Below are 8,758 nucleotides of genomic sequence, written 5' to 3'. Positions count from 1 at the left end.
AGAGATGGCAAGAGCAGAAGCACACGGATCACGTTAAGCAGACATTGGGTCTAACAAACATACACAGGTACTAAAGTCTTAGCAGGGTGCAGAGCTGCAAAAGGAGAGTGTGTTGTTCTAGGGTTTTTTGCTTAAAAGATGAGAGAGAGGGCCTAGGGGAGGGGAATGCATGAAAAAGAAAAGGATGAACTTTTTTTTTTTTGGCTACTCCACATGGGGTTTTCCTCTGTTTAAATGCTGAAGGACAGAAAGATTTTAAATTAAAATCTTAATAAATATAGCCCTGAGGCTAGTAACATTATTACATCCAAGATGATTACAGCAACCAAGCCACAAAATACATATATATATATTTATTTGAAGCATAATAAGCCTCAGTATTTAGTTAGAAGAAGGCTAGGCAGCTAACTGACTTCCAAATTAGTGAATTTTCCATTCCACTCTACCAAAAGTATAAACCAACATGGCACCTGGTTTGCAGGGTTTGTTTCCTTTCTGTACAAGATAACATTTTTACTACTTACATTTTAGATATACATATATATTTTTCAGATCATATGCATGAGAGCTGGGAGGAAGAAACCGAAGTTTGCAATAGGAGATATGGATAATTATTCAGCTTCGTTGTGAAAGAGGGTTCTAGGTCCCCCAGATTGCTTGAGTGAGGCATGTTTTCCTTGAGACATTTGCCTTTTTCAGTTGATCCTAGTCTCAATATAAGATTCTGCACTCCACGTGTTTGTGTAGAGCATTGGGGTTTTTTTAATTATGGAAATTTTTTAATAAAGGATACAGGGAAAATATGGGATACAAAGAAAAGGATACAAGCTGATAAAGATGATTAAATCATAGAGCGACTGTGGAGTGGGTCATGAAGTGTTATAATCCCCAACTCCCCTCTGCTTTCTGCCTCAATGTGTTAATGCATCACACTTTAGTACAGTGACACTTTCAGCCCTAGGTGGAAATTCACACATGATGAAGAGGTGGAGGAGGATTTCCAGATGGTCAGACCTCAGGGAGTGCGAAAAGGTGGGGGGAGGAAGGGAGAAACTGCTGAAAGGAATCGGACTTTGGTCACATCAGTAATTTCCAGCTGAAAATGGAATATTAAAAAAACCACCCAAACCCCAAAAAACAATCACTAAGGATCCCATACTGGGGCCAGGTGCATTCAGGTTTGGACATTATGTGTGATAAATCCTCACCAATACTGGTTGTGAAAGATCCCTAGGAAATATTGGTTTATTTGTGTGCAACAGAAAGGTGTGAGCTTCATTTCTTTGGCCAAATTTTGTCGTTGGTACTAAAGCACCCTGACACAGATCCAATTACTTGTTTTATTCTCTATAGTTCCTCTTTACTAGAGGTTATTGTAAACTGGTACTTGCTCTGAATTGTGCACAAATTTTCACTCCATCAGATGCTGTACTTGGCTGCTGCATCCTTTGGGACCCTCTTCTGCAGGGCCACCTCTACAAGAACAGTGAAGGGCACTGAGAGAAAATGCAAGGCCTGCATTCAGTTGGTCCCAACACACCCTAAAACAGGCCCCACTTTCCCTTTAGGGGAGCATAAGGCAGCAGCTGCTATCACACAGCTGGACTTCTCCTAGATGACCTCATTTACTGTGGTCTTTCGGGGCAAATGGGAAGGTAGTCATGGCCCAGAGGTCAAGGGGTCTGGTCCTTCAGGGTGAAAGGTGCTAGAGCTGCATAAAGAATTAGCAATAGATGATATTTTGTACCGCCACAGCTTTTTCCAGATGTCAGGGTTAGAGAAAATTTAAGATAACCAGTTATTTAGGCATCACAGTACCCCTGTATTTTGTGTGTGTGTTTTAAAGATAGTCTGTTCATAATGACAGAAAAGCTAAGCATTAGGTATGATGGCTCAGACTGCATTTCTAAGGGCTCCTGCTTCATTCAGCTCCAGGTGATCCTCAGGTCGTCGGCATTTCCCCACCTCAAAATGTGCACTTGAGCTGCCAGTGGTGCGCAGTCACACTGGAAAGGTGCTTTTGTTTAATATCATCAGTATGACTGCATGCTATTTACCTGTATTTCCTGGACAGCAACTAAGTAAATTGGCCACAGCCTGGTGAACTACTGGAACAAATATAATGAGAAATAAGGCTGTTGCACAGATTTCACTTTGGTGAAACATTTGTTGTCCACTCCCTGTCACTCCCAGTACAAATCATGCACATGCAGGTCAGGACAAAGTTCAAGGAGACAGAAGACACTTACTCAACTTCTGCTAGAGCAACTCGAAATTTGTGAAACATGTGGTTTTAGCCGCTGCTGAATTCCTACCCCCATTAATTGACTTTCTATGTTAAAATCACTTGTGTCATAGCAAAATGCAAAGAAACCTTGAGCATCTGATGTGGTAGTGACTTCCATGATGGTATATTTAAGATGCCCAGGTGCCTGTTGCTGGATTTAGTGGCAAACCAAAGGCTTCCAAGTATTGTAAAGCCTGCAGCATCCATCTCAGACTAAGTCCCTTACAATGACTAGATGAACATCTCTGACTTTCTTCCCTAAGGACTCAGTGCAGCAGGTGTTTTCAGTCTGCCCACCTTCCAGATCAGGTGTCCAAAAATGCAGCAATAAATACAATTTTTTTTTCCTTCTCTGTTTCTAAAAGAGCTCAAGGTGGGTGGAGGATATGGGCGTAGGCTATTTTTATTCATACCTTAATTTAGTCAGTAGTCCAACAGTTCATGAAGAAGAGCTGGGCTCAGTCTTCTTTTCTGCCTGACAGGAATGCCAGAGAGCATGAGAGGCAGCTCAGGTGTTCTCAGAAGGAGCAGGCCATGGGGTGGTGCTGGGACAGGAGCACTCCCCAAGCCTCCAGTTGAGTCAGTGCGTGACCAAAGGGAGCAGGAACCCACAACTCTGTAAACAGTTCAAAGACCCACAAATCCAGGCCTCCCTTCTTCTCACCCTGCTAGCCAAAACATTTGCAACTAGCCAATTCACATGAGACCAGCTTTAAGAGGATAGAGGCAGTCCCCTCCCTGGCACCAAGGATATCCTGGTAAGTGCACTCTGCTGGGAGAGGAGACATACACATTCCCCGGGGCAGAAGGGAATTGAGCCATGTGAAATTCCCCATGTTCAGCACTAGCCTTTTGAGTGCCGAGCACAGTGTATACAAAACACTGCTGTGCTGCCAACCACCCTGCCTTTCCCTTGCATGAACGGACCCACGCTGTGTTCCTGGAAAAAAGCCAAGAGAGAGCCTAAATTGTGAAGCCCAAGGGATCCCCAAGCAAGGTAGATTTTTAAGAGGCTGTGTTGCCCATGGCTTGCTCAGGCAGAGGAGCAGCCTCTTGGTTTTGGTGGCTGCCATTTTGAGGTAGAGCATGGTTCAGGAAACATCACTTCAAAAGGCAAAGGTTTGCAGCAGCTGTCAAGAACTGGCATTGCAACACTCCCCAGTGATGCTCAAGACCTTTTCGAAGCCTGCTTCCCCCAAACTAAAACATCACTGTTGCTGCCATGCTAGGAGAGGCAGCTCCCCCAGAGTCCAAACCCCTACACAATAAAATCTGTACAGACCCAAGTCTCCCCACAAAACAGGCACAACAGTAGAGAAATCGTGAAGTAAATGTGTCAAGTGACTCTCTTTTTTCTCGAAGTGACAAAGCACAAACTTGCAGGATTAAGCCTGTAGCAAAATTAGTCCTGGAACTTATTTTCTGTCTAGGTAGCAAGGCTGAGCTTGTTTAACAGTAATGGTCAAAGGACAATAAAAGAATACAGGGGTAAGTCATTTAGACAAGGCAAACCATTAACTATCTGTATTAAGACTTGAAAGTAACCGAGTGGTTGGTAGCTGTCAAGGAAGACAGTACTTAGAGCAGAAGTGGAAGAGCCGAATGAACAGAACATTAAATTGGTAGAGTATTTGCCCATAACATGGGACTGCTGCTGTGAATGATTACAGGCATGGAACAAGGCAGGAGTAAACAGCTCCCCAGCCCCACAACTGGGATGCTCTGTTATTTAGCAGAGACCACCTGGTGCACATCAGAGAAAATTTCATCTTCTCACTATGGACTTCCAGCCTTTAGAGGTCATACTCTTTTTTTTTGGGCTTCTGACATAAATACATGCAAAAGGCCTTCCCAGCAGGAAGTGCTCAAATCCTTTAACTGGGAAGCCAAAATTAACAGTCTTGCTAAGACACCTTTCCTACCCTCACCCCTTGGTTATTTCCCAAAACAAGAGGAACCGCAAAGGAGCCTGTGATGACTGAAAGGGAGACTCTGCCAGCAGCAGAGTTTCCTCTGTGCATGCGTCACTTGCTGCAGCCTGTCTGGAGTGATGGTGCAGTCAGCAGGAAGGGGTTACCAGAAGAGGTGGGGCTGCAGAGCTTTTCAAACCTTTCACTTCCCTAGCTTTTCTGCAGCTGGGAACAGGCTACAACTCCATTCAAATTTCGGTATTTAGGATATGTGTTCATCAGTTTTTTTAAATTTGAAGTCCTGGGAAAGGCTTTTTAGGAAAAGAGAAAGAAAACAAAGTAAAGCACACATCCCTTTGTCATACACTTGCATTTCAAAAACTCCAAACCTATTTAATACCTTTGACTTTACCTGATTTGTGTCTCATAGGGAAGATGGTTTCCCTGGAATCTATATCCCCATTTCTTTCCAAAAAAGAAGAACAAAAGATAAGTTTTAACTTGGTGTTGATGCAATATTCACCCCACCCAGAACCAACTTTGAAAGCTCATGTAAAAAACATGAAGAGTAATTTTTACTTAGCTCTTGTTATGAACAATTCAGAGATAAGAAACAAGGCAAGACACGTCTCAGCTGCAAGTGTGAACATGATCTCAACACTGCAACATTTTCCTTGCCTGGCTAGAGATGGGTTGGCAGCATGAGGTATATGAAGGTAGGCTACAGGTGACAAGAATGTAAAAGCCTGTTATTAAACTAGGCGTAAGCAGTCTTGGAACTTCATTAGGGCCAGGGAATTCAGCCCTGGACATTGCACCTGCTTGATTATTCACTATTAAACAAATGGCTGTAAACTTAGTTTCAAGTTGGAGAGGATTCAGACACAGCTCTTTCTGCCCTCTGACTGGGCAGCGGATGGAAAGCAGTTTGTGTCATGGACAAACTCCATGTGCTCACTTCTTGCAGGAGAGAAGCAAAGTCTTCATCACAAGTTTTCACCAGGTGCAGACTACAAGTCATTTGCTGTCCTCCAACTGCAACTGTAGAAAGGGAGTGAACTGCAGTGTGTTAAAGGTACATTTGGGCACTGACCTATTTTTGTTCATTTGCCATGGGAGAGACATGTGGAAACATTGTGGTTTGATGGATTTGATTAAAAATATGCTAATGAATAAAGAAAATTAAGTGCATCCCTTGGGCTCCTGGCAAGCTGCCAAGACAGACACTGGGACCACCAACAGGGGATCCTTATGTTCTGGCTTTTGCAATCCTTCAGATTCCTACTGGAAAGGATAGTGACCCAGCAGAAATGGGGCTTAAAGTTGAGTGGTTTGCGTGTCCTGCCTCCACTTCTCTCCAAATGCCACAATATTTTAAAATTTATGCCCCAGGTGCTGGAATCAGCAAGCATAAGAACATCTTTGTTTTCATCAAAAAAAGTACTTCTGCCATCATTGTTGAAGAAAGAAAGCTTGTAAACATGAAGCAATGGTACTCAAAATGCTTGGAAACAAAAAGACTGTGAAAGAGAACTCCAAGTTCATTTTCTAAAGCATCTCATTATTTCTAAACCAAATGCAGTTTTGGAGGCCTGACTTATGGTTTTTCAAACTCCTGAGGCAAAGCTGCAAATGTGGCCTTTATTCCCACGCAGGAGAAGCTCTGCCTGCCTTCCTCCCTCCACACTGTTCAGGGAGGGAAAGGGGGGAAAAAAGGCAAAACAAAACAACTCAAGCAGGCACAGTGTTTCCCTCTGCTCCATGAGTGTTTAGTGCTCTACTGTCATCATTCAAGCAGATTTACTCAAGGTACCACATTAGAAAGTTCTAACCTGACTGCAGAAGTAGGTGAATCACATATTCTGCTGCTGTTCTTCAGGTAGGAAGCAGCTTTCGTTAGCAAAGTCTGAAGCATCCAGCTCTCCTAGTGCTCATAATCCTTCTCTGAGTAGTTTTTCTTCCCATAGTGTGATTCATTCTGTTGTCCTGCAGTCTTCAGAGCTGGAATGAGGCAGCCAACCGTAGCTGGGGATGCAAGTGCTTGTCACACAGTGGCACTGCTCAGCACCTAATTGGGGTGCAGTTACCAGGAGTGAAAGGAAAAGAAGGGCTCATATTTTATTAAGCTGCCTGAACCCAAGCAGACCTAGGAAACCCTCTGAACCCCTCAAGCAGGCTATAGAGAAATGAAAGCAGAGACCCCTGAGTGAAAGAGGCTCTTCCACACCAATGACCAGGGCACAAACTAGAAAATTAAAAACAAACACCTAGTCCATCCTGCAGGCATTTTTCCAGCAACCTAATAGGTTTGGGTTTTCATAGCACCAACTTCCAAGCAAGAAACAGTTTTAATATCTGATTTCTGAAGCCTGTCTTTCTGGGAAAGGACACTTCTGTCAGGGGGGTCTGTGTCTGACCAGGACCATCTCTCTTTGGTTCTCAGCAGCCTTTTTAAAACTGAAGAGCCAAATTTGTAGGAGTAAAACTGCAGGGTATCTTGGGCAATGTTACCATGATGGTTTTCATTTAGAAGCAAGGAAGAATTTGGCTATTTTTTCAGATAATTACTCCTTCCCACAGTCCACAGTTGTTTTCCTTGTTTACAAGTATGGAATTGTAATGCCATCATTTTGCGGGGAGAGTAATCATGTTTCAGAGCACTCTTAGAGACCACAGGTTGAAACACTCATCCAAACAGCAGGTTCAGTTTGTTGTATGTGTTTTCCTTTCTAGAATAAAAATACAGCACTATTAAACAGTAGGGAGTAACTTTCCTTGTCTCTCAATGCTACATGTGTGCACAAGTTTGTCCTTGAATTCTGGTATTTGGCCTATGAAGCTAACATGCATAAAGCCTCCAATACCCCAAACGCTAGGCTGTAAAAACAAACTCCATAAACTCTGATTATATCAAAAACATGATTCTGCCCCAAAGCCAAGTAACAAAGCTCATTGAAGGGAACTTACTGTAAACTCTGAAGATTAATCAACTCTATCAGAAAGGCAAGTGATCCCCATCTCACCTCAACTTAAAATTCCAACCCCCTTTGGAATTACAATGCTTAAGGGGCCATTTGCTGCTATATCCCTAGTAGATCCTATCTCCATGACAGACACTGAATAGTTTGGGGGACGAAAGACCATGAGCCAGGAAAAAAAAAAATAAATAGGATATTCTCTGCCCCACCCCCAAATTAAGGCTTTATATTTCAAAGAAAGCCCAGCATCTTTAGTCACCCATAGAAACAAAACATTTAGTGAAGTACTGCACAGTCTCAGGGAACAATAAGTATTCTTTCAGGCATGCAAATCAGTGCTCAGCAAGCAGAACAAACTTACACTTGCAAAGCAAACTGGTTTAATGCCCGAGAAAACGTAAATCCACCATCCTCATGAGAAATTGGGTGTTCTGCTGCACGGAAGAATGTTTAAGCAAGATTTAACATTAGCATTTGCATGCAAAAGGAAAATTTAATTTTAGAACAAAGTCTCATACCGCATGAGAGAATAATACAGCCAAGCAACAAAACCAGAAGAATTTAGCTAGTGTGGATTTCTGCATGTAATTCAGGTGGCAGATAAATAGCAGCAACTTGTCTGCTCGTCTGAGCATGCTGAACAGCCAGCCCCTTTCCACAGAAGAGCTTCTAACTCCTAAATCCACAAGATGGAGCCAGCAGTTCTCAGGAAGAGGTGCCTGTACCATCCCAGGAATTGTCAGCACCTAGCTCACAGAGCCATACTAAAATGTTCTGGTTGGGGCAGAATACAGGCAAACACAAAGGCAGGAGCCAAACCATGTACAAGTCATCATCCTCCTGTTTCATCCTGCTGCAACCAAAGGCAAGCCTGTTCCTCAACAAGCATCTGCAGACTATCTGAAGAAAAAGGTGACAATATGGGCTTTGGGTATAGCAGTGTAACACAACTGTGCTCAGAACCCTCTCTTGCTTCCTACATGACACTTTCCATGCTACCCTTTCTCTGCCACAGTATTTTAAAAGTTACTTCACTGGGAAGGAGAGCAACATAAACCACCGTGGCAATCAGAAACACAGGGCAAACACCAGGCAAGCACCATGTAAACAAGATTATGTAAATTGCTGTAGTCCTTGGCCAGAAGTCATCAGCTAGAGAATGTTCCACTTCCAACTTGTACAGCAGTGGTGGCAGAAACTGCCTGAAAGTTTACTTTGAATCCCATTGTTCTGCCACTCCAAATTAAGTGGCATTAGAGAGCAGTGAGTCTGTCCTGAGCCATTCTGCCTCAGAAGCATCTCAGCTTCTTTCCTGCAGTTCATTCACCACAAACCTACACAGAGAATGGACTCTGGCACACTCAAAAGACTAAGGACTACTTTTTCCACACAGTGTTGCTTATTCTGTTATTCAAAGGCACAAGACTGTCTGAAGAAAAGACAAAGCAACTCTGTCATTCATATAGTTGATACAAGCTGTCTGATCCAATTAAGTTCTGGAAAATTAAGTGTGAATGAATCAAACTATGTCAATTCAGTCCTGAAAAACATGCATACCATTTCCAGAAAGCCAATGATGAGTG

The sequence above is a fragment of the Vidua chalybeata genome, chromosome 7 (assembly GCF_026979565.1).
Source record: "Vidua chalybeata isolate OUT-0048 chromosome 7, bVidCha1 merged haplotype, whole genome shotgun sequence".
In the NCBI taxonomy this organism is placed as follows: domain Eukaryota; kingdom Metazoa; phylum Chordata; class Aves; order Passeriformes; family Viduidae; genus Vidua; species Vidua chalybeata.
The sequence above is the reverse complement of the archived record's forward strand: the minus strand, read 5'-3'. Positions refer to the sequence as shown.